Consider the following 21964-nt stretch of genomic DNA (forward strand, 5'->3'; position numbering starts at 1 on the left):
TGAAAGAGCGGCTGCATGGTTCTGACTTACCGGCTAGGCTTAAACCAAGACAGATGTATATGATTTTGTTTCCCCAAAAGGACTCTTCACCACTCCCACTTTTTCATAGCCTTATGTGATTAGTATTCTTTAAAAGGGTCTTGACCAACTTTCCTTGAAGGCAAAAGGAATTTTTGTCACCTCAAATAGAAGTCAAATCTTAAAATATATTCTGTGTATTCCAGTATATTCTTCAGAGAAATATGATAATTAGGTCACCTTAGCTAGCCACCCCCCAAATAAGGACAAGGAATGTAGTCATTAACTTCTTATTTAGACACCTAAAATTTGGGCCAGGCAGTTTCATTGCACATAAAAAACACATGAAACAAGGGCATGAAAACAGCAAGGACACGCTTTGAAACTAAAACTGCTACTAAACACAACAGTAAAAATACCCAACACAGTTGAAGAAGGCAGGTAAACACTGATGTCAAAATGTTGCCTACTATTCAATTGACAAAGGAGGTTTTTCTGGTATAACCAAGAGTAGAAAATTTTGAGGACGGAAAAGATGTGCTGTGGTCACAGTGAATTAAAACAGATGCTTAGTTATGCATCCAGTAGGGATTTGTAAAAAACCCACAACAATCTGATATGATTTACAGATATTTCAGAAGATAAAACCATTAAAGGGAAAGGTTCAATTCAGTCTCTGAGCTGGTGTAACAGCTGTAGTGAAGTATACTCACCATGAATAAAAATAGAAAACCTAGAAGCACATAACTGAATCAAGAGCCTCTTAAAACACATGCCCTGCAGCATTTGCTTACAGCAGTTTCGACACATTTGTCCATCAGTATGTGAATCAAAAAGACTAGTTTGAAATTATTTGCCTTGAAGAGAAGTAGAGCACAAAACAATAAAAGGGAGAGAAAAATTTTCTTTCCAGCAACTTCCTTTCCATGCTGTAGGAACACCAAATAAACTGCAAGTTTCCAGGCTTAACAATATTGATCCCAAGTTTATGCAATTGTCTGCCATATTTGACTGCCTGCAAATAATATTGCTTTCATGAAGAGAAAGAGGAGAAAAAACCCAACTAGAATTTTGAAAAACCCAACTAGAATTTTGAATAAGCAGACAGGCTTATTTCGCAAGTTGCATAACCACAGGTTACTGATGTCTTTGGTATATCTTGTTGACCTCATATCTTACATTGGTAGATATAATAAAGCTATTAGACAGCATGCTGCTCATACCTCCCAAATAGGACATGTTTTGAATTCAACAAAAAGTGACAACTTATATAATACATTACAAACCCAAAACCAAAATGCACCTTTTTAATAGGATTGTCAAAAGATTAATTCCTTAAAAATAATAATAGACTTAAGATACAGAAATTGATTATAACAAAGTTAATAATATTAAAACATTTAAAATTTCCTGCATTACTAATCTTTCTGGCTTAGTTCAGCTGCACTTCTATTACACTTCACATGCTCCATTTGGTCTTTCACAGGACATGAAGCATGGGACCTCTCATCTGTAGTACACAGACAATATAAAGAAATTGGAGGCAAAGAGCAAGAGACACAGATGGGCAGTCACTGCAAATCTATAATAACTGGCTTTCTGAACTGTAAAATCATTTCTAAAAAAACCACAAACTAATATATCATACTTTTATAAATAAAAATATACATACATGTGCATACACATAAAATGTTATTTTCTGATATTGTATTAATTTGTTACACTGCAATAAGTTGACCAAAATATCTTGTCTCATATAAGGCAAAACATCTCACAATCTAATAAAAGCAATGGCAAAGACATTTGGTCACAAAACTGAAGTGTTTGTCATCTGTGCTTGCCAACAGCAAATCCCACACCAGCTAAAGGCAGACAAACAGTCTTCTCTTCCACTGTGCTCTGGCAGCTGCCAAAAATCAAAATTGGACAGATCGTACATAGAAAAAAACTTGTGGAGTTCAAGGCAAATTTGAGGCATATAGTCACTCTACTACACACAGTTATCTGTCATTCATTGTTTGACAGGAAAATCTTATTTTTATATCTCTTATGTTCAAGTTTTCCCCTACCAATGCTTCTTACTGAAATTTCGAGGTCAAATGTGACCATTGATTGCTGCAGTATGAAGATTTTTTTTAATGATTAGGCCCTAATCCAGCTCCAATTAAAGTCAGTGAAAAGATAGCTACATTGAACCAGGCGCTGTGCCAGTGCTTCCAAACTTTGCAAAAGCCCTAATCAAAGGCACTTACTGTGCAGTGAATCTCGCATTCACTAATCCAGCTATCTGCATCCAGGAAAGTGGTAGCCAGATTTTTGCAAGCTGCTGTAACCTTTCTGACAGGCCCTGACTGGCAAAAACAATGGACAGGTTCATTGGAAAACTGATGAAAGCAATATGAAGCAAAACATGAAACCACATTTCAGCCCTTCGTTAATATGAATTATCTGGTCAGAAGTGCTTGGAAATCTCCATTTGCAAGTAATGGGTTAAACTCATTTACAGAAGACAAACATTATCAGAGAGCAGAGATGAAAGGGAAACTCAGTATGACCAACAGCTAGGAAAACCAAACAACCCAAAATGTGCAAGACCATCACACCTCAGAGTACAATGAACAAGAGCAAAAGTAAACAGCCATTAGCCACACTTGTCAGCACCCTACATGCTCACTAGTGTCCAGATGTGTATGAACCCAACTCCTGAGGAGAAGGATCTGTTCTTCTAAGGGCAGGGGTAGAAGGGATCCAGGTTTAGGAATGCTGTTATGCAAACACCCCCAGTAGTGAGCATTCACTAAGAAGTGGAAGTGTCAGTGCAGGTGCAGCTTTGAGCTGCTGATCTTGATGGACAGGCTGTCTGCTACCACTTTTACTTGTGAATCTGGTTTGCCATTAGCTATTCCCTTTAATCTGCTCTCTGAAGACCATTTCTACCCAAAGCTCTGATCAGAGCTGGTGGGTCAGATCACAGCAAGCCCCTGCAGCATCCCAGGTTTTTATGATGGATGAGCAGAACACAGACTACCTCCCTCCCATAAAAACGTTACCAAGTGAATCCTTGCTCCCTTCCTTAAAAATCCCATAAAACCCCAGATTATCTCTTACAACTCCTTTTGCCAATGATTCTTCATCTAAAAATGCAGCTATAAATACCTGCTTTATATGATTCCTTGATCCTGAAGCCCAGAATCCAGTGAGGTTGTCCAAGATTTCACAAGCCTAATGAAGAGCATTTTTTTCATTGACTTTAAAACCAGAAGTTCTTGAAAGCGAACAAAAATATATTTCAAAATACATAGTTAAATCATATTTCTCTGGGTCTGGCCCCTTGTAACCATGAATTTGCAATTATGAAAGAAGTACTCATACCATCATGAGCAAATGCTGCTGGCATTTTCAGGGATATGCTACTTGCCTTCCTTAGGCCACTATATTTTCTCCTCATTTCCACCAAATTACTTAAGAGGTGTGCTTGATACAGTCTTTCTGTCAAAGTAAATTAGTGTTAAGTGGTTGTCAACTGCATACCTTAGCAAGGATCTGAGGAAAGGCTACAAGAAAATAATCTAGTGCTAGTACAAGGATGTGAGAGTGGGCAATACGAAGTACGCCACTGTATTGGTTTTGTGTGGCAAGGTTTTGGTAGCAGGGGGGCTACAGAGGTGTCTTCTGTGAGTGGCTGCTTTTTTTTTTTCTTCACCAATTTGAGTCTGTTTTTCCCACAATGGTAACTGCTGAATAATCTCTCCCTGTCCTTATCTTGACCCACAAGCCTTTCTCTATGTTTTCTCTCCATTGTCAGGTTAAAGAGGAAGAGTGATAGAGCAGCTTTGGTGGACACCTGGTATCTAGCCAGGATCAACCCACAACAGTCACTGACAAGAACATTTTTAAATCTCTAAGCTTGAAGTCCCAGAATCCCTCAGAGAATGTATATTTGACACCACCAACACAAAGCAAAGGTAATGATTGTTATCCTGGTAGACATTGGATTCATCCTGTCATATTGCAGAATGGCTGTGCTGTAGTTGTAGAAACAAATGTTTCTGGTATATCACAGATCAATTTTAGAGAAGTCAGTGAAGCTGTACCAGTTTAAACTACTAGAGAATCTGATAATCAGTCAACTTCTATGCTTTATTATATTAAATGTCATTTATCTTTGACTGTATGCTACAATAAGAAAATGCTAAGTGTATTACAATGAAATGTTAACAACCAGTCAGAAATGCTTGTCCTTTTTTATTGCAATGATCCAAGAGGCTCAACAACAAAGACATTACAACTTTATAAATACAAAAGTAATAGAAAAAAAGGAAAAAAACTAATTATTTCTGTGCAGGATTGACATGATGTAAAAAGTCTCTGCCAGCCATCTTCCTGTGGTGTGCTGTTGGTCTCTACTTTGTTATGCTGCAGAGTGTGTGGTCTTGGGCTGAATACTATGTGCTAGGACTGAAGAAATTTGGAGAGTAATACCTGGCTTATCATCATGTCAAACGTTTATATGGCTCAGGTAATCTAGCACTCCTGTCATTTTTGCTTTTTAATGATAAGACAGACGATGTATCCTGTCGGCTTGGTACAGATCAGTAGAATAGGAACCTGTTCTTGCACAGCTAAAACATTGCTCCTGTAACTTTTTAATTAAATGAATAACATCACTATCTTTCATCTAAGTGTTAGGGTTCTTACATAACTGTAGGCCTTAAAGGGCTCTTCTGGTTTCTAATGGTTAATTGAGGTTATATACAGGGTCATCTCTCCAGAACAAATTGTTCCCAAAGACTCTGCACTTGTTAACAGATTGAAAAGGGCAAAAAGAAATTAATTTTGAGTTGTGGGTTTTAGTTTGATTGCGTGGTTTTTTTTATTTTATTTTTTTCCCCCAGAAATAAAAAACATTGAATTTCTTTGTGAATCTCTAGAATAGATTATTGCAGCACTTTACATGTAGACAGCAGAACTTTTTGTATGCTATGCCAACTGCACTACAGATGAAGTTTTTGAAGAGTAAGTGCTATATTAAGTCCACATCACAGTGTTTGTTGCCAGGTCCAATTAAGCAAAATTTGTCAAGCTGGCAACAATCAGCTTGTTTCATCTGCTCCTTGAAAGGCCTGATCCATATTTTCTGTGAGAAAATTAATGGTTGGCCTGACTTAGAATACTGATCGCCACTTCAGGAAAACAGTAAAAGATAACTTGAAAGAGGCCAGGATTGTCCATGGAGTTTATTATCCTATGTGCAAAGTATTACAGCTAGTACTTTATTTTTATTTTTTTAATTTATTTATGTATTTGTGTATGTATGTATGTATCTACTTATTTATTTTAGTTTTGGACAGGCAAAACAGGATTAATTAACAAGCAGTAAAAATGCTTTTTAATGGATAAAATGGATATAGTCATGATGCAGGACATAAAATTGACTAAACATTGCTCTTTTCTCTTACCTGGAATCTGACATATCATCAGTTATGTAGCATGTTGTCGTGGTTTAAACCCAGTCAGGTAATTCATTCGCTCACTTCCCCCCCTCCTTTCTTGCCCTCCCCCTGCTCTCGGAGGGACGGAGAGGAGAATCAAAAGAATGCAACTCCCACGGGTTGAGATAAGAACAGTTTAGTAACTAAGGTATGACACAAATCACTACTGCTACCACCAATGATAATAATGATAAAGGAAATAACAAGGGAACAGAATACAACACCTCACCACCCGCTGACCGATAACTCGCCCCCCAGGCCCAACCAAGCTCCGACCGATACCTCCTCCAACCCTGCAGTCTCCCAGCCCTCCCGGCTAACTCCCAGTAACATCCTGGGCATGACGTGCTGTGGTATGGAATAGCTCTTTGGTCAGTTTGGGTCAGGTGTCCTGTCTCTGCTTCCTCCCAGCTTCCCCTCCTCCCTGGCAGAGCATGAGGCTCACAAAGTCCTTGGCCAAACCAAAACATCTCTATCAGCTCTGTTCCCGAGCCGAAAGTCAAAACACTGCACTGCACCACCTACCTAGGAGGAGAAACATGACTGCTACTGCTGAACCCAGGACATTATCCACCCCTTATTCCATACCATTCACGTCATGCTCAGATCCCACATTTTCAATATACCATCACTCTTATCTCGGTGCACTCTTATCTTAGTGCATGGACCAGTCCCTATAAAGCTGCTGCGTCCATCTGGTCCATGTCAGGCTCCATCTCTTGTAACAGTCTTCCAGAGCAGGAGAGACTGTGTGCAGTGTTCACACTCGTGAATAACCTGGGCAATAGTGTCCATTGCTAAGTCCACCCCTCGATCATGAGTCCATCTCTGTGTTGCATCTCTGCTCTGATGGCCTGAAGTGCCATGGGCCCACCAGGCTTAAAATAATTCACTGTCCCCTTAAGCAGTTTCTGCAGCTTGTTGCTGGGGACTCCATACAGCTGCCTTCCATCTCCGACGCTTCCAAAGCACTGGAGGGGCCCAGTGGACTAGATACTTGCCCATACTGTCCCACACACCCTGCCACTCATGACTCTCCAGCCTTGGGGAAAATCTCTTGGTCCCCCTATATTGTTGTCTAACCCCAGACAAGACCCAAACCTGACTCTGCTTAACTTTTGAGATCAGACAAAATGGTTGTGGGTAGAACACAGCCTGTGTGTGTGCCAACATGCTGATCCCTACCACAATCAGCAGGCAGGTCCCAAGGATACCCAAAGGCCATTCAAAACCTTCAGAACTCTCAGTTGATGCTGCTGTACTTGTCACTGGGGCTGGTGTAGCTGCTGTGCTTGCCGGCTCTCCCACCGCCAGCTTCTCTTTTACTGAGTCCAGCTCTTCCTCCTCTGCCTTGCTGGGAAATGCTGCGTGGTCTCCTGCATCCTCCTGTGGCTCGGCAGGCGGCTTCCGGGGAATGCTCTCGGCCGTCGCGGGGCTCGGCTCGGCCGCGGGGCTCGGCTCGGCCGCGGGGCTCGGCTCTTCCGCGGGGCTCGGCTCTCCCGCGGGGCTCGGCTCCTCCGCCGCCTTATCCCGCTGCTCAGCAGCCGCTTCCTTCTGCTCCTCGACCGCCCCGGCCTCCTCCACCGGCAGCCGTCCCCTCGCGGCCTCCGGCCCCGCTCCCGCCGCCGCTTGGTCCCCGGGGCCGCTCTCCCGGGCCGCTTCAGCAGCCGCCGGCTCCCGGGACCGCTCCCCCTCAGTTCCCCGCAGCCTCACGAAGATGGAGAGTAGGGCGAGGGCCAGGACGGTGAAGAGCAGCCGGACGGCCAGGTACAAGTCCACGGCCACGCCCGTCCCACCCTGCTGCTGGAGCCCACCCGTATTACAAGCCATTGCCATAAAGCACAGTGAGACAAGAACCTTAGCCCAGGCCCCACACTTGATAAACACTAACACAGCAAATACCGGCTCTACCTAAGTTACAACGGTCTGAAGCTGTGAGATCAACAAGAACAACTCTGATACCCAATAAATCAGCATTGTGACGAGTGACTATTAATCCAGTCAAATCTGTCGTTTTCTCAACCCTTCGTGCCCCACGTTGGGCGCCAAAAAGAACTGTCGTGGTTTAAACCCAGTCAGGTAATTCATTCGCTCACTTCCCCCCCTCCTTTCTTGCCCTCCCCCTGCTCTCGGAGGGACGGAGAGGAGAATCAAAAGAATGCAACTCCCACGGGTTGAGATAAGAACAGTTTAGTAACTAAGGTATGACACAAATCACTACTGCTACCACCAATGATAATAATGATAAAGGAAATAACAAGGGAACAGAATACAACACCTCACCACCCGCTGACCGATAACTCGCCCCCCAGGCCCAACCAAGCTCCGACCGATACCTCCTCCAACCCTGCAGTCTCCCAGCCCTCCCGGCTAACTCCCAGTAACATCCTGGGCATGACGTGCTGTGGTATGGAATAGCTCTTTGGTCAGTTTGGGTCAGGTGTCCTGTCTCTGCTTCCTCCCAGCTTCCCCTCCTCCCTGGCAGAGCATGAGGCTCACAAAGTCCTTGGCCAAACCAAAACATCTCTATCAGCTCTGTTCCCGAGCCGAAAGTCAAAACACTGCACTGCACCACCTACCTAGGAGGAGAAACATGACTGCTACTGCTGAACCCAGGACACATGTATACAGCCTAACAGATGCTTCACTAGCTTTCTATCTGACCTTTCTATCAACTGGGTTTTGCTGATGGCTGTAAGAGAATGTTATAAGAGCCCATTGAAAGTCGTGGTGCTAGACCAGTAAAGAATAGATAGGTACATTAGTGTCAAGAATAACCACAGACTAAGTTGCACTTAATGCTGACAATTTTGATAGAGCTCACTCTACAGAAAACATCACATGCTGGAGTGTGAAGTAATGGAAAGATACTGTGCTACAAAAAAATTTGTGACAAGCTCTTATCATGGTAAGAACCATAAAACTTGCGCTCCATTAGTCTAGCCAAAGTATCCCCAAAATGCTGACACTCTTTTTACCTGTCTCCCTGTCTCAGGATTATATTGGCTGCCACTAGTTTGGCTCAGGCCTTTAAATGGGAAACTATAGATCATTCATCTGACAGGTTGATTTCTTCTGCCACTACTTATGCAGTGGCCATCTAGGAACACTTCACTCACCATTCTGCCTTTAGGAAGAGCTCACTGATCATCTGAAGGCAGATGGAATTTTGTTGTTCCCTCCAAAATACAATTTTTGTGTTCTTAAGCTGCTTGCTAGCCAGCTTGACCTCCAGCATTAGCACTGTTCCAAAATAAGACCACAGATGATGTGACAGCTAACATTCCTGTAAATGAATGCTGACAGTACGGAGAGAATTTACCAACCTTTGTTATCTGAAAATCTAATTAAGTTGTTGTGGTTTTTTTTTGGAACTAAAAGTTTGACAGCAGTGATTTAGAGTATGACAGCCTTGTTTATCTCTCTAAAAACAATATCTTGAAGAAAACAAAGTCTGACAGAGAAAAAAGTAGTACCTATTTGGTCCTTCGAACTCTACTGAAGAACTAATTTTTTGACTACCGTTCCACAGCTCACATAAAGGCTAATCTAAAGTTACTCATTGAGCTACATGAAAGAGCACAGCAGAGAACAAGATATTATAACTGAAATAAAATTCATTAATTTGGTATCTTATTCTTCTCATGACTCAAAGAAGCAGCTCAAGAACATTTTTAATTCCAGGCTGTGGCCTCCCTTCTGCACAATTTATGACAGTAAATAAGAGTACACCATTCCCCATTAGTCCTCCTTTCCTTTTGGAGACTTTATTTTGGAATTTCTATTCAGTAGGCATATTTCAAGTAATGAATGGCCAACAACTTAAGGAAGGCCCAGGTCTATTCTTCACTCCTGAGTAAATTTGACAGGAGAAAACTATTGTCTGATTGTTCCTCAGTACTCTTGCTCCAGTGGACTCAGTGAAATCCTTACAACGAATCTTAATTCAGACTCTGATGTGACTGAATTTTAGATGACTGGAATTAGAGACTGCTTAACTAGACTGCTACATAGGACCCACATCCTTTGGATGCTATTTATAAAGACAAAATGGACTTGCCAGTGGCAAGATGGGACTTTGCGTCTCGGGAACAGTTGTTTATCAATTTCCCATGGGTTTTCTACTTGGCCATACTCATTTCCAACAGAAGTGTTGCTATAGTTTCTCTCTTTTGTTTTTGTCTTAATATCATTTCTGATCTACTCAATGATTTTATTTTTTTTTACTTTACTTTGACCTCTAATTACTAGCAAAAACCAGATTTGCTAACAGACACCACCATTTCCTATCTGCTCAGCCAGTTTAATATATATATATATTTTAGTATATATATAGTGTATATATATACTATATATATATAGTATATATAGTTTGTTTACAATGTCAAATTATAGTAATTGAAGATATTCACTGGCAAACATGAGGTAACTGCAAAAATGACATTTTATTAATAAAGCAAATAATAATTGAGGCCATTTAGTCAGGTTGTTCTGTATCTCTGCCAAGTAAGTATTTTTATTGCTGCTTCTTCAAATGAACTGTATATGAAACAACAAAACATCAATTTTTAAGCAGTACACTAGATAGGAATTGGGAATACTCCTGCTTCGCCTAGTCAGGCAGTGAATAGGTCACTCTTGGGTACTATTCTGAAAATATACATCTGAGTTATTTCACATGTTCATTGTGGCTATCACTGTTCATTTGTTATAAACAAAGATAATACATGCTTCGTTAGAGCATAAAATCTGCATGAAGAAAACACAATAGCCATTACTTTCCTAGTAGTTGAAAACAGAATGTTATTTGTATTGTTAGTCTATCCAGAAGCATGTTATAGTATTCTACGAACAGAGCAAATAAATGACAGCATGAATCACACATTCACTATTATACACTCACCATATAATCTCCATTTCTGTCTTCAGGACAGCTGGATGATATCCTATCGCTATCACACTGTGGCCTGTTACACAACTGAGACAATAAAATCCCAACAACATATCATTTAAGTTCCTGCTCTTTCTGCTGAGACTCGCCTGTTCTGCATACTTTGTATTTCCTACCATGGACAAACAGAATATTGGATGACTCTACTGCTTATTTTGAATTTCATGGTTAATCTTTCTATCATAGTCATCTATCAGTCAAAACACGAAGATAGTTCAGTTCAGTCACAAATGCTATGAACGGAAAATGGGACTCTCACATCCTACCAGTTACAGTTTCTCAGTTACTTCTACTCCTATCATAATCAAACGCCTCTTAAAAGCAAGGGAGTCATTTTGAGTAAATCTGATTCAGCACTCTAAAAGTCCAGTATCAGTGTTAACTTCAACAGCCTCTTAGGGTTGTGTTATGCTGTCCTGAGCACTCAGAGTTCAGTGTTTAAGTACTGCAATGAAACTGACCTCAGGCAAACTGACTACAGACTTCCATGTGCTGGAGAAAAAGGAAGGTGTACATTGTATAATACTGACTACTTATCTAGATGCCTGCATTTGTGTATAGCTTTATATATGTGGTGTATATACATATTATATGGCACCATACAATTTTTATTTTTTTTTGTGTGTGGTACAATAACTGAGATGCCTTGACACTAATTAAAGTATTTCACAAGGCAGGAATGCTCCTAATACAGTCAGAGGGACACATTTCAGTCTACTGAACACTTGCATGAGGTATTGCATTGCACTTTGTTAAAGCCTGAAGTTTTAATTACTGGCTCTAAGCTTTGTCTGCTGCTTACCCATATGGAAAAGAAGTTGAAATATAAATTGTGTCAGGAAGCTGTTGCTCATAAGAATTTATTTACATAGCACTTCTTAAATATCAAGTGTTACACAATATTATTTTAGACTTCTGGGTTTTATACTCTGCCTAAAAGAACACTGCAGTTTGTCACCACAGATAAATGCTAAGTCTTTCATTTTATATCCTTACAAGATAAGTTAACACAGAATAGTAGAAAAAACAGGACCTGCAATTAGTGCAGGTAAAGTGTGTTTTAGTGTGCTTTCCAAACCCCTTAAGTCACCAGTGTAATTATAGCAGTTAATTTTACAATACCCAAATCTCTAATAAAACACTTCATCTGCAATTTTATTGTCCTTTTGAAGAGACATTTTTGTGTGTCTCAGAAGCGAAGTATTTATGTTGTTAAATGGCACGTTTAATGGCTAAAAGACTTAAATATATATAATGCACTAGCTTTTATTAAAAGGTCTTCTAAAATATTGTTGAGATAATATTTTTCTTGCTGGCAAAAGTCAATAAATATTGAATGTTATTTATGTTTAGAACTTTTCCCTCCCTTATGAAAACAAATTTTTGAAAGCAAATTTGTTGTAAAGAGACAGTTTTTAAGATCACTTGAGTTTTTTGCACTCTGCATAGCCATTTTGAATTTGAAAGCTTTTAAATGCAACAGAGCAACCTGTTCTTCTGTTTCCAAGACAGTATACAATGCACAAGACATTGTGTAAAAGTGGGACTTTAAGTAGCAAAACCAACAATGAATCAGGTTAATAGTTGTCATTCCACAGAATTACTTATTTGCTCTCTTTCTGACCTTGGCTTTTTTTGTCCTTTCTGTTTTCAATACCTTTCTTCCTACTGGAGTATTTTTTCTTTACCTATATTTCACCTTTTCCCTTCCTGTCCCAAAACGCATACTGGGATCAGTTTATTAGTCTTTTTTAAAAAATAAGTAACATCTCAATTAATAAAGTTTTATATTCTTCACCATGTTTCACTCTATAAAGAACCTTATTCCATATCCTAGAATAAGACACTAGTTTCTAGACACTATTTTTTGAGGGCAGCTGTTGACAAAAGAACCAAAAAAACCCACCAAACCTAGAGTTTTATTGCACATTTTTATTTTCTATTAAAGCTAATAGTTCCCTAAATTGGGTTTGGGTTTTTATATGTCTTCCCAATGTATCAGGATGGAGTTTTTCCCCACCTTTGTGTTTTATTGCAAAACTGTGCATTCCAGGAAATCTAAAAAATAAAACACATTGGTGGTTTACACACTACAGATGTCAGCATTAACAATAGGAAATAAAGTTGTGACACAAATTTGATGACCACAGTCAATAATAATGCTTTGTGCAGCATTAAAGATTGCATCAATATGTTTTAGCTAGCCTTAATCTTCATATGAAGAATGAAACAACTTTTTGTACTGAACAAATCTTTGCTTGCTCCCCTCTACCTCCTGTACTTCTGCCTGAGATTCCACAGACCCAAAACTTGTGATCTCATTATGTCTTATATGGGAGGTATGCTGTGGAAAAATTGGGGCAAGATTTATCTGTGTCACTTGGAACAAACTGGCTATTAATATATTTTAAATAGTAACATGTTTAGGTATTCAGAAAAGTACTCACTTATAACTTAATATCAATATCTGACTTTTTTACAAAGTACGTAAACACCAAATTTTTGGAACAGAACATGACAAAAAGAAATCAGCAAGTAATTTAGGAATGTTTGGAAATCCAGATCTTCCATTTATTGTTCCATCTGTGGAGTCCAATTTGAAGTGCAAACTTGCATGCTCAATATACGTTAATTCACTGAAATAAAAATAATGGGAGGCTAATTTGATATGTCGTTTAAAAAATTTCAGTACATTCTGTGCCAAATTTGGAAGCCAGTGGGATTTTATGAGAGCAGACATTGTTCATCATCAATCACAGCATTCTGCAGAGAAATCCCATAGACATGTAAGTTTCCTACCACACAAATACAGCATTTATAGGACAGTATGTGATTTAAAATCAAGATTTAAATCATTCTCCATGAGTACCTTTCAGAAGAGACTGAACTGATAGATAATACCATAACCTTGACAGTCAGCTATTCTGAAAAGGAATGATTTGTGTCATAGCTGAAATTTATGGAGTTCTTTATTTCATTGGCTGCCATAGAGCTGAAGATTCCATCGATGGAAAACCTTAGTTCTATGAAGTTAAACACAGATATACCAACTGGTACACAAACCAAGGTAAAACACCATATGCACCTACAGCTAGCAAAGATTTATGATCCACTTTTGATAATTACTGTGGATTTATACCTAAGTAAATTACTGCAGAAAATATTGCCCTTTTGTTAAAAATAAACAGAAAAGCGAGGACATTTTCCTGATATGTAAGCTCCCATATTTTAATATAATACTAGATAAATAACAGTAGACTTATGGTCACCTGTTAAAATTTGTGTATTAGACATAAGACTAAATCTTGTTCTCTCTCATGCCAAATCTGCAATTAATCAGATCTGCTGATTGCTAAACTGATGCATAATCTGTCCTCTCACCCTTGCAACTCAAAATGGAGTCAACAACAGCTACCAATGTTTAAATTTTTCCACCTGAAAATTTGATTTAAAAGTTTTGGTTTGGATAAGAACCATATTTCCTTACTTTTTACCATTTTTCATATATGAAGACAATACATGAATTATGAATAATGATGAGTCTATTGAGCAGAAAAGTCAGCAGGCTGGGAATGGTTTTGGACGCAGAATTTGTGGTTACATTGATTGCGAGAGTATGTAGCATTGTAACGTAAGTCTGAGGGTCTTACAAAACACAAGCAAAATCCTGCCTTTTAAAAAATCCTAAACTATATTGAAAAGGGAATAGCAAATTTCAGTTCACATATTCATTATGGAGGTAACAATTTCCAAGCACTTTCTAATGAATTTAAGGCAAATTATTCAGCAAGCTATCTTTTTTTGCCAGCCACCTTAAAAAAAGAATCATATTACCTAATTATAGGCATCAATTTCACTGGCTTTACTGTTCTATCGAGTACTTATACCCAGAATAATTCTATGGAGAATGGCAGAGCAGAGCTGCTCAGGGCACATACAACATGTCTGCCCACGTATCTGTGTTTGCAAATTACCTTATCAGAACTCTTCAATCCCAAATCAGTACCCATTATACCTAATACAAACCCCGTAGTCTTTGTTTTGCAGTTCCTGATATAGTGCTACCTTGTAGCTGTCTATACAAAGATAATTTTCAATGCATATATGTGCATGTGTTACTAGGAGCCCTACAGACAGTAGACATGAAGCAAAATACATAATGGTCCACATCCCATCATATCCATCAACTTGAACTAGTTTTCTCCTTATCTCAGGAAGTTATCACTGTAAATTTAGTTTCAGGAAAATATTTGGGTTTATACTATCTCTGTTAAAAAATGTAAAGTATTTCTGTATAAAGTTGCTGAAGTAACAAGAAGAAATATAATAGCTTTTAATTCTTCAATGTTTTATTGAATTTGTCTATGAGAGAGCAATCAGATACATCTTCATCTATGTTAAAGATTCAAAAATATGAAAAATGAACTTGAAATAAGAAATATTAAACTGTGTGTTACCCTTAACACCCTATTAAAAAGCTATTCAACTGTCTGTCAAAAACATGCCTGGCAACAGGCAATTTTTGAGATGGTTTTAAGAACAGAAGATCCCTGTGGAGGAGTTTTTTGATCAATCAGATTATAGCTCACAGTTCCAGTTGAGGATGGCAGAATTTATTCAGAGAAATAAATTCTGTAAAGCAAGTTGCTTCATCTGGAAAGACAGAGGTAATAGAATCGGAGAAGAGCTACTGGGACCTGTGAGACTCTAGGAGGGGGTGCTGCGTTCCACCAAAGCAGCTACTGGATGCTGAGCTGTTCGCAGTCTGTTGATGAATGTTTGTCCAAATGCAAATGATGTCTGAGGACATTCTGGGTTCAATGTGTTATTATTCCTGCTTGGGGAAAGCAGCCAGCAGTGCATTTCTGTACTATTTTAGAAGTCCTACACACTTCTGTCTGGAGATACAAGGGAATGGACAGACCATTCCTGATATGAAACTGAGTGAATAGTATGATTAATTATAAATTTTAGGATAATGCTCCATTAATTAGGGGAGTGAAACAGACAAAACAGTACAGCAATTGCATCTAGTACAGTGTAATATATTATGTGATGAGGTTTGATGCTGCAAGACAATTGATATAAAGATGCAGCTATATTTCCTTGAAAAACAGAGTTTCCCATATTAAATAAATGAGACTCCATAAAAAAATTATAGAAAATAAATTCACAAGGATATGATCTGACTGAGTCAGAAAGACACAGTTAAGAGAGCTAGAATGCTTCTAAGATGTCTGGGCTTGACATAAATGTGATTTACAACATCAAAAATAGAGATAGCTTCTCTCAATCAGAAATTATCCTTCTGATCATATGAATTATGATCCTTTAGCAGGGACAGAAGGGAAACAGTACATTCTCAACAAGTTGTTGATGACTAATCACAACAAATAAGATTTCAAACAGGTAAATATATCACAACACTACAACATGTCTGGGGATCTCTCAACAAAGACTGGAGTGAAAGCAAGTTTTTCAGTAAAACCAAATGTGAGTGAACATTTGCAGGGTTATAAATATAATTTGAACTCCAAAAGGATAACTCATACAACCAGTTGTGGTTTTTAATTTAACTCTATTTGGATTTCCTTTGTATTTGTATCTCAAATTGAAATTACATTTTGAACTATTGTTGGTGAGCAAAGATGTGCAAATTAAACCTACCATGATTCACAACACACTGCTGTTGTAAAAGGAACTGAGCAGAAAAAAGTGACTAAAATTAGGGCTTTGTTTCAACCCTCTGTTCAGTGCTCAGAACAGCATGATGTCACCTGCCTTATGAATAGCGGAGACTCATTCACTACTTTGACAGCAGTGCTAGATAAAATACTCTGGATAGGAATCCCTGGGAATTGACAAATTGAAAAGTTGATGAAAGACATTCATATATTTTAGATGGCCTTTGGTAATCTTAAGCACAGAAAATCAATTATTCTTGTTATTATTTGATCCGTGACTGTCCGTAATAAGTGAGTATACAACATTTTGAAGGCTGTAGTTCAAAAGGTTTGGTGACTAGCTGAAATTCAGTAACAAAGGACTGACTTCTGGGATATTATCTGTTGGAATGATTAAATTTCTTCCTTCTCAGTATTGATCCCAAAGTGATTATAGGTACCAACTTTTCAGCCTTTAGTTTAAAATCATGATTTCATTATTCAAGTCCTTATGACTAAAGCCAAAACTTCCTGTCTCCTAAACACCTCCAAGCAAAAAAAATTGAGATTATGTTCTGAAGATTTCCAAGGATTCCCCCCCCCCCCCCCCCCCCTTGTACTTTTTGGTTCACAGAACCAGAGTAAACCAAATTGACTCTGCTAGCCCCTGGGGAAAATGAGAATTATTCATGTCAGTTAGTCAACTTCTCACAAGCACTTATTTTATATTTTAAGGGAAAATGGCTTTTAAAACTTATGAGCCTTGATCACTACTAGTCTTTCCGCAAACACTAGTGGAGGTTTTTCAGCTGTACCCCCTATATAGCATTAAATCATATCAACACGTTCTGTTATCATTCACTGTTCCCTGCTTGTTTTCGCAGCAGAGAAATAGCAGCCGAAAGAGATGGTAAGGTTAGAGTTCATGCTTTTTCTTCCCCTTTTAGGAGCTGGCAAAGCAGGAGAGGTAAGCCAAGGTGTGCATGCCCAGCTTACAGATCAGGTAAGAGCAAGTTTCACAGCAGTGAAGAGAGTAAGGCCTGGTCAGTGACTGTACCCTGGGTTTCTTTGATACTTTTTTCTCAGAGAGTGTTATGTTGTATAAAGAGTGACATTTAATCTCTCTTTCCTTCTGTCCCTACCCCTATAGGGATATATTTGGAAGTAATAGCAAGCAACATTGTGATGATTAATTCCTTTTACTTAATTCACCTGTTTAAATGAGGAGATATGTTATTGCTCCTCTGCTCTGGTACATGACCTAATAATCTATGAAGTATATGTGTGTTTTTAGCACTATGTAGATTAGATGTTTCAGTCTTAGCATGCTTTTGATTTTAATCTCCAGAGGAAATATAGATTTTCCTGCTTTAGCTAAAGCAGCAGTCAGTACAGCCAAAGATTGCTCTTTGTGTTTAGGCCGCAATCCTGAGTGCTCTAATACAGAGCCCAGTGAAGATCTGTAGCAACTTTTAGGGATTTGTGTGATAAGGCGCTACTGCAGGAGTGAGGCTTTACACTGCACAGTTTGCCTTTAGGGAATCTAAATTTCCAGGGAGCCTTATTAGAATTTCTACATCTTTTGTAATAAATCTTTTCAAGAAAGAGCAGGATATGCAGCAAAAGCAAGGTCCTTCAGCTTAAATGAGGACAGAATCGATTTCCTGAAACACATTCCATCTTGCTGAGACTGGGAACAAACATCCAGTAACTGAAAAGTAGAGAGTGTGTGTCACCGAAGGTCTAATGGTTTAACTGCCTTTCTTCTGAGTCCAGAATTTTTCAATTAACTGATGACAGGAAGGAGAATTTGCAGTTGCCATTCAAGTACTTTTGCAAAGACATAAGATGAACAGTTACGTATAGCGAATTGAGGCTGATACTCTGGTGATGAAGTCAGGCTTGTACCATTCTATTGTGCATTCTGTACAGCAATAGCACTCTATTTGATCTGCTTCAAAAACAGCCCACCTCAAAATAAAGTTCTTTCTTTTCTTATTTTAATATGTTCCTTTTTGGAAAAAGAAAATTTTAAATTCTATCCCCAGTTTATCTAAGGGAATGAAGCAAGATAATTAATGAAACAGAATTCATACAAAGCAAACTAACCGACACACTAGCCAAACAAGCTGAAATTAACTAATGTACCATTGTGCAGGTAAAGAATGCCTCAGAAAGTATGAATACAGAAAAGTAAATATCTTATCACTTTGCTTTCAATATATTGCTCTTTAAATAGAAAATAAGTTTCAAAGAGCAAACTTACTAAAATAAGAATTCTGAAACCTGAAACAACATCAATATTTCTTTCAAGAGTGGATCATTTAGCTACACTGTGAAAATGTCTGTCACTTTAGTAAACAAAGCAAAAGGTCATATAGCAAATTCATATACAGAGATCTATCCATAAGCTAGGATGTTATAATTTGGCATTGAGTTTGAGAGCTATATGCAAACAGTAGAACAAATTCAGAGTTGACCTACATGCAAAAAACAGAATAATATTTGGGAGCTATGGGCAAGTCTGCTGGCTACAGAATATATTTGCCTCCAGTCCTTATCCAAGTCCCATTTTTTTAACTTCTTGTCCCTCGTCATCCCTCTTATATCCTTCACAATCTTTTTACCCCTCTGCCTTATAATTCAGTTAATTCCTGTTTCTGCGGGCTGTGTGGCTTGCAATCATAAGAACGCTAAAAACAAACGATGGATTATCTGTCTGCTTTCAGTGGCATGTAGATGACATTTTTAAGGGAGATTCTTCATAAACCTGGAAGCAATCTGTTTGGATGGACTGTCTGAAGACCTCCCCTCTGTTCAGCACTTGCAAGATTGTACCTTTAGTTTTAAGTCCAGTTAAGGGCTCCTCAGTGCATGAAAGACACTGACATACTGAAGTAAGTTCAGCAAACAGGCATTAGGTTGGTTTATAGGGACAGGATGTATGTCTAAGTACCCCTCAGGGAAGTCAGTTAAATTGTTTTAACAACAGCAGGCTACTTTTAGCCACCATCTCTCCTGAGAGTCAGATGTTGCCTCTTCTGTCATGTGACGGCACATGTTCACTCCATGTGACGTGGAATGCACCTAATGGAAAGATGGGCAGCAGCCTGCCACAACTGCAAGAATTCTTTCCCCTGCAGCCTGATCCGCATAGGCACACAGGGATGAGGAAAGGCAGCAATGGTCTGTCTGAACAGTACATGCAGAAGTACCCCATACCTATCCCTAATCTTTCCCAGGAGCAATGTGAGCATGGGCAGGAAACGTAAGACTCATTGATCTGACTGTGCATTTGCTAAAACTGATCCCACCTGGAATGAGGATGGTAGCTCAGTCTCAAGCTCTTCTCTGTTGGGTGCCGGTGTCCTCTACTTTGTCTCTCTGGGCAGACTGTATTCTGTCTCCAGGGGCTTACTGCTTCTCCAAGACTGAATTACAACTTGTTAAAATTTTATTCCCCTTATGAGTGGAAACTGATTTTTTGATGGTCTTTGTCCTTGTTCAAGAAACTAAATTGTACTTTACTTACTAATTTTTATTTTGAGAGGTCTGTGTATGTAATTAAAAGTATTTCTGTATCATTGCATTAATTCATTAGGATGTGGCTTCCCACATGATGGATGCAGGGTATGAGATGTGTTGTATTAGTATAAGTACGGTTTCTTCTCGGGAATCTATGAAAATATGCAACACTGTTATAAGCAGGATAAACATGTCTTTAATAAATATTATATTCCTTCTGTCTAGGTTTCTAAATGGGCATTGTCATAGCTACAAAAATCATACATACATAAGCTTTTACTCAGTCTGGAAGGTTTTTGGCACAGATACTCACATTTAGTAATATTTCAGATTATTTGACATGATAAAGGTGTTTAAATATTCTTTTAAAATCAATAAAAGTATAAAGTTAAATATTATTTCTAAAGCCATATTTATTTCATAGAATCATAGACACAGAGAATGGTTTGGGTTGGAAGGGACCTTAAAGATTATCTAGTTCCAACCCCACTGCCATGGCCAGAGCCACCTTCCATTAGATAGAGTTGCTTAAAGCCCCATCTTTCCTGCCCTTGAGCACTGCCTGGGATAGGGCATCCACAACTTCACTGGGCACCCTGTTCCTGGGCCTCACCACTCCCGTAGAAAATAATTTCTTCCTAATATCTAATTTGAATCTCCCCTCTTTCAGTTTAAAGCCATTCCTCCTTGTCCTGTCACTGCTTGCACCTGTAAATGTGATGTCTTTTTGTAAACAATTTAGATTAAATTCAGGAGTATTTTAATGAGGCATAGTATTACCATGAGGCATAGAAGTTATTGTATATTAACTCTGCTTCAGAGGTATTTACAGTAATTTGTGATCAAAAATGTTTTAAGTGATCAGGCAGTATTTTAAAAGGCTGTTTTTCTGAAAAACATAGCATTTGCTGTTTTTTAAAAAAGTTTGCAAACACCAACAAATGCTGCTCATAAAGCTTCAATGTTCTGTAATTATATTAGATACAGTAGCTAAATCAGTTTTTCTAACTGCATATTTGTAAATCTATTTGGCAACCAGGGAAAAAGTTTAGCAATCAACCAATTATTATTGGATCATTAAACTTTATTTCAAAGGAAAAGGTTGATTATGATGAAATGCGTAGAGAGCTATAGATGTATCAAGCGTACTCAGCTTCATATTGCTTGGATACATTTATTTTTCAATAATTCCTCAAGCATACTTTTCATTGCAACTTTGTTTCTTGTGGCAATTATTTAAAATCTGCATAGGATGAATCTTGAATTGTAAAACATTAAACATGAAATAAATGACTACAGCTTGAATCCTGTATGTGAATTAAAGCTTAGCCCTTTAATGATTCTTAGCTCTCCTAATTTTATTTGCTCTATTTCATCTTAAAGTGTGCATATATATATATGCACACATACACTTTGTGTTTTATGTATATATAGCGCCTTTTTTTACTCCCCAATAATGTATTTTTGGCAGGTCTGTGTTGTCCTATATGCAGCATTTGCAGTGACCCCTCAGGTAGCAACGTTAATGCTGGTGTAGTTATACTATGCAGCACAGATGGGGATTCTATCAGAGATAGAGCATGAATTGTAAAATCAATCTAGCTGCAATAGCTCCATATTGTATGTGATCTCATTAGCCTGGGTCTTAGCAATTCTGACAGAGCTGTAATTAATCTGTTTCAAGAACTAGCCTGGCTGGTGATTTGACATCCCAGTACCAAAGATCTATTGTGCAAACATTTTAGATGGATTTAATACCAAATGGATGTGTGGTTCTTACTTGGTAGAAGCTACTAACCAACAAGATCCAGACAGTAATCAGTACTTGCCACTACTGTAAGCTAGTAGTTTACAGGTAGTAAAATCCTGAGACTAGGTTTTCACCTGGTAGAAAACTGAGTAGCTAAACTATGATGAAAATATTCAAAATTGATTTAAGTGTAAAATGGTATTTGAAGTGATGGATATGTTTTTCTAATACTTAATGCAACATGGTTGTGATTTAGTGTACTGTATTTAGTTAGCACATCTTTTGACGTTAGTAAGCCATATAGGATTTTTTATTTAATACTGTGTCTATCTTCGGCTGTTCACTCTAAATAATGTCTAAATGCTGATAGGAAATAGTTTCATCTTTTTATTTAAAGCATACAGGTACTAGATTTCATTGAATTATTTTTGTGCATTGTTTTTACTAAAGCATATACACTTAAAGGACATCATAGTTACGCTCTGAACGTTCTGAAATGCTTTTGTTCTTTAAGGTTTTTCTATCTCAGGATTCACTAGTTGTTATTTTGACAGTCTGATAGAAA

Source organism: Pezoporus flaviventris, unplaced genomic scaffold (assembly GCF_033815535.1).
Source record: "Pezoporus flaviventris isolate CSIRO_AGI_PZ_B2104156 unplaced genomic scaffold, CSIRO_AGI_Pfla_v1 ptg000002l, whole genome shotgun sequence".
NCBI classification, from domain to species: Eukaryota; Metazoa; Chordata; class Aves; order Psittaciformes; family Psittacidae; genus Pezoporus; species Pezoporus flaviventris.